The sequence below is a fragment of the Poecilia reticulata genome, chromosome 12 (assembly GCF_904066995.2).
Source record: "Poecilia reticulata chromosome 12, P_reticulata-male-v2, whole genome shotgun sequence".
In the NCBI taxonomy this organism is placed as follows: domain Eukaryota; kingdom Metazoa; phylum Chordata; class Actinopteri; order Cyprinodontiformes; family Poeciliidae; genus Poecilia; species Poecilia reticulata.
Genome location: NC_088841.1, coordinates 14,358,963 through 14,364,952, shown reverse-complemented (window position 1 = coordinate 14,364,952; position 5,990 = coordinate 14,358,963).

The window sequence follows — 5,990 nt, the reverse complement described above, 5'->3', positions numbered from 1 at the left end:
TTGCTGGTCTTCATCATGCTTTGAATTCAGTATCTAGTTTCTCTAACTTTAACCCGCCCAACTTGCATCTGATTGATATGTTAGTCTTTTGACGCCCACCCAGTGAGCCGGCGCTTCACGATCTCCCTCATGGTTGTTTCACAGGAAGACATGGTGACTGAGTTTTAGACATCAGTAACCAGCTCATGCAGCTTTTACTAGATGGTAGTCCTAAAAGTCCATACCTTTAAAATATGAATAAATACATACAATTCCATAATTCTTTGATCCAACAGAGGTAGAAGTTTGGCAATAATGCAAATCTTTCATCACATTTGCCACATATTTCCTCCTAATTCAGGGATTGTGGTTTCTTAATTTCACTCTTTATGTTACTGGGAAAGAAATACGGATAAAAGAGGATTTAAAAGGAAAATAGTTGATAGTTGTATTTACAGGGAGAAAGGCTATGACTAGTTATCACGACAGAATGAGACCTGTAAAACTGTTGGGTCCATACGACCCAAGGAGAGAACCGGTCATCTGCTCCAACAATTTCTTACTCTGTAGGAAATATTTTTGGTCACAAGGAGCAGGACCATCACAACGTCAGATGTATTTTTCATCGTTATGTCAGTGATGTAAAACTATTTTAAATGTTTGATGTCATGCAGTAGACCCCAAAGTTGTGCTTGAATGTAAAAGTCAATTATTGTTTTCACCGATAGTCACCGTTGGTCACTCCACTGACCATTCGTTCAGTGGGCAGCTCTGCCCCTGTCTTCACCTAACAGTCCAAGACACGCAGCCACAGATTAGATGGGAAAACAGCAACGTCTACCACAGAAATTGTGTCCTGGTGCTACAAGCACATATGGACACCCTTATGCTTGAACAAGGTGTACATTATGGACAATCCATGATGAGCACAGAAGTCCAATAACAGTACACTACTCAGGTTTAGATCAGGGTGGCCGGTCCTCTCAACCACAAGCCTCCAGGACTCACTGTAATAGCCCATGTGAGCATTGAAATCCCCCAGCAGAACAAAGAAGTCTCTAGGAGGGACGTTCTCCAGCACCCCTCCAACAACTCCAAAAAGGTGGCCAATCTGAACTGCTGCCTTTCACATAAATACAGACAACAGTCAGAACACTGGAGTGAATCCCAACACATAGGCACCAAGATGGGAGGCAAAAAGTATGCTTACTCCTTCTCTGCGCCTCTCACCATGGTCAACTCAGTAGAGCTTGATCCAAAGTCCCCAGGTTTCGTTTCCTCAGTGGAAGATGTGATGGTGGGATTGAGGAGGTCTTCGAACTACTCTGCCCAATCCAAGGTTCTCGATGGCTTCTATGTACTTCTCCCACACCCAAGATTTTGCCTTAGCGATCACCCGAGCTGCATGCCACTTGGCCTGCCAGTATCCACAAGATGCTTCCAGGGTGTCCCAGGCCAAAAAGTCCTGCTAGGTCTCCATCTTTGGGTTGACAGCATCTGTCCCTTCTGGTGCCCACGAGCTGATTCTATGGTTGGTTCCAAAACAGGCACTGGAAACCTTGTGGCCACAACACCGATAAGCCGCATTGACAATGGAGTTGGGGAACGACTCTGTGCAGGCCATGTTCCATCCACTTTCTCCGAAATGTGTTCGAACTTCTTCCAGAGGTGAAATTTGAAGCTCTGTTTCACAGGTGACTCTGCCAGGATCCTCACAACACTTTTGGGCCTTTCTGGTCGGACTGGTATCCTTCCCCATCATCAAAGTCAACGTATCACCAGGGAGTGGTCAATGGACAGCTCTGCCCCTGTCTTCACCCAAGAGTCCAAGACATGCAGCCACAGATTAGATGGGAAAACAACAAAGTCTACCATAGAAATGTGGCCAGGGTGTCCGGGTGCTACAAGCACATAAGGACACCCTTATGCTTGAACAAGGTGTACATTATGGACAGTCCATGATGAGCACAGAAGTCCAATAACAGTACACTACTCAGGTTTAGAACAGGGTGGCCGATCCTCTCAACCACAAGCTTCCAGGTCTCACTGTAATTGCCCATGTGAGCATTGAAATCCCCCAGCAGAACAAAGAAGTCTCTAGGAGGGACATTCTCCAGCACCCCTCCAACAACTTCAAAAAAGGTGGCCAATCTGAACTGCTGCCTGTCACATAAGTACAGACAACAGTCAGAACCCGTCCCCCTACAAGTAGGTGGAAGGAAGCTACCCTCTTCACTGGAGTGAATCCCAATATACAGGCACCAAGATGGGAGGCAAAAAGGATGCCCACTCCTTCTCTGCACCTCTCACCATGGTCAACTCAGCAGAGCCTGATCCAAAGTCCCCAGGTTTCGTTTCCTCAGTGGAAGATGTGATGGTGGGATTGAAGAGGTCTTCAAACTACTCTGCCTGATCCAAGGTTCTCCATGGCCTCTGTGAACTTCTCTCACACTCAAGATTTTGCCTTAGCGACCACCCGAGCTGCATGACACTTTGACTGCCAGTACCCATAAACTGCTTCCAGGGTGTCATAGTCCACCCTTGAAGCACACCAAAACAGGCACTGGAAACCTTGTGGCCACAACTCCAATAAGCCACATTGACAATGGAGTTGGGGAACGACTCTGTGCGGGTCATGTTCCATCCACCTCCTCTAAAATGTGTTTGATGTTCTTCCAGAGGTGAAATTAGGTCATTAATGAACTCCTCAAAGTTTTCTTCGCCACGAAAGAGAATAGTTAGCTCTTTCTCCTTGGTCGGAGTTTAGCCAACCTAGTCCCTATCTGGCGAAACCACTTGGAAACTTGCGACCTCCCTTTTCTGGCATTTCCGCTGTCAGAATGACCTTCCATAAAAGAAATATCCGTTTCTTTCACATCAATGCCGTCAAAATGGTGTAGCACAGTTTGAACGTCAAGTTTTGAACTTTTTTCCAAAAGAGTTTCTACTGAAGTAGAACACACAGAAACTTTATCAAAATGTGACAAATTTGTCGGAGGAGTTATACTCAGAGACTGACTGGAAAAATCCCTCCTGTCAAAATTCTCTGAGAACTCAATGTCGTCTTCTGCGTATTCTTCTTCAGAAGACCATATTTTTGGAAGAAAACTCTCAGGAAAGACTTCCAAATGTTCCACAACATTCTCAGCATGTGAGTTTTCAAAATGGACTTTCTTCTTGGAAACATCCATTTCTTCAGCTTCCATGCCAGAAAAATGATCTGCATAATTTTCTTTGCTGTCACAGCTCGCATCAATAGCCTGGTCCAGGTCCATTTGTTTCAGGGAAACATTGACACTTCCACTATCATCTGTGTCTGTGTCCCCAGAGTCAGTTTCCCAGAGGAGCTCCAAAACATGATCAAAAAAACTGTCGCTATTCAAAGAAACAGTATCTTCAGGAGTCTTTACTGTCAAATCAGTCAAGACCCTTGAAGTGGTCCTGGCAACTTCTGAGGTAGCGTTCATGCTGCTTTCCTCTTCAGAAACAGGCTCTTCCTCAGGTTCTTGAGGAATAAGTTCCTCAAAACCAAAGTATTTCCACCTCTTGTACTCTTTGGATTTTTTGTCAATGCCATTCTCAAAACTCTCATCAGATGTGTTGGTGTCATCATCTTCTTCTTCTTGTCCAATATTCTCTCCAAGCAATTTTTCAAGACCCTTGGTGGCCAGATAACCAAGGCCCCAACCAATAGTCAGAAACATTTTTTCTGAAATTGAAATCCTTTCTAAAATCGCCGTTCGTGATGTAAAAGTGTTGTACCTCCAACGAAGTTGAAAAGCAAACTGAGAATTCTTGTATTCCAAATGATAATAATAATCTTTTGAAGCTTTATGACATCATTGATGAGAACATGGATAACATGATGATGTCAAACAACCTGTGACAGGTTCTTGTTTGCTTTAGTTGCTATGGAAACACAAGGCTTTATGTATAAGGTAAGACTACTGTCAATTAAAAATGCATGCGTAGACATCTAAATTCATGAATGCAAGTCAATAAATGTGCATAAATTTAAGTTTTGTATTTGTCCTGTTTTTCAACTCATACATATGTGCAAAAATCAAAGATTTTACCTCTGAAAATACCCATAAACAAACAAATTAATACAAGTGTTTTATAGAGTAAGTATTTTTTCCAGAAGTTAGACACACATCAGTCACATTTAGAAACTGGCTCTAAGTCATCTGCTCGATTCATTTTGAACTGTGAGTGAGGAGGATCCCCTTAAACATGTCATGTCTTGCTTTAATTGCTTGCTCTGGTCATAAGGAAAACATTTAACATCTAATAATTACATTACCATTATTATTTGTTTTTTTACATTTGAATTCAGGATGATACACCAAGCAGATCATGAGCCAAAGAATTTTATGTTTAATAGAACTACCATTAGAATAATTGTCAAGTTTCGGGAAATGAAGCTTTTCAAGCTAAATGGGAATAATTTGATAATAAAACTGAATCTAGTTTGCTCGTCACAGAAACACACTCCATTTATAGTGACCTTTTAATTGCTGGTTACTCATTTGGCCATTATTATTTTTATTTTTTTTACCAGTTGTTTCTTTTGTGCAAATACTTAAGTTTATTTTGAGAGACAAACTCTTCCAGCGGTTACAGATGTAGAATAGCTTTCAGTGACATTAACCATTACTACAAATGGCAATATTTTAAAATATTATCTAAACTCCCAACTCAGCATCAAAAATCCAGATGACAGCAGGGACACATCAACTAATCAGCTGTTTTCAGTGTATCTAATGGAGACAGAGGGAATAAATTGGATATTTTTGTCACTGAAGATTTTTTCTTATGGATTTCATTTTACAAAGTGTCAGGAAGACATTAATGGCTGAAATCCCAAATCAGCAAAAATCAGGTTTAAACACAGATTCTAAATGCTATGTGGTGATAAAAAAATAAAAATAAAAATAAAAATAAAAACGGCGACTTCCTTTTGAACATGAATTTAAACACCCAACTTCCTACAAAAAAAGTTTCCTCAACGTTCAGATCATTTTTATCCCCCTATTTTAGGTGGACAGAGCCATAAAAAAAAAGATAAAATAAGTTATAATCAGTCTTTTGCCCTTTGTATCAGATAATGCAAAATTTTTAGAGGAACCCATGTTGTGTCACATATCCTATGCCAGACCTTTAGGCAGTATCCTGAATCTAACTGTCCATACACAGGAAGTGTTTCATGCTTTTACCATAAAAGCATGAAAGCTGCTGTCCTTCGAGGCAGTATTACACAGACCAGTTCTTGTATCTTTCAGGGTTCCTCATTTCATTTCATGCATTTTCTTTAATATTGAACAATATCTGTCAGCTTAGGGAGGTGCACCTTGTTGAGACTTGTCAAGTATTATTTTAGGCACTCATTAAAATGTATTGCCCGTAACACTAAAGCTTCTATTCAAGTCTCAAATGTCTTCAAGGAGAAATTAATTCTGCTTTCCCTCTTTGCTGAGCCACATCGTGGACACCAAGTTGAATCTATTGATCCAAGATTTATTTATTTTTTTTTTTTTTCTGAAGAACCTTGACGTCTAAGGTAGTGCACTGTTGGCAGGAGAGACGCACTTGTAAAATGTAATTGACTTCTAATTGTGTTTCCAATGCTATGTCAAGGCGGCCCTTGGCCTAAATTGTCCAGTCTGTAGGCCATTTGGCAGCAAAACAGCACTTGGCAACCCACATTACAGGTGAATGGCCATGGTCTAATAGGTTATCTGTGGAAAACACATTGCAGTCAATTAAAGAGTCCACTTCCTTCAGTTGTGATGGCCATTAGACAGGCCCACCACAACAAGTGACTCTTCAGTGGCTTTTACTCCACAGCTAGCCAATCCCTTTCAGTCACAGTGTCCTCGAGCTGCCCAGTCCCTGAAAGACATAGTTTTTTGTCTGGTTTTGTTGTCCGCTAAGCTTTTTTTAGGTAGCTTAGAGACACAGTGTTCACTCAGTGATTCTGCGTGACTCTGATGGACAAATAAAACCATTTT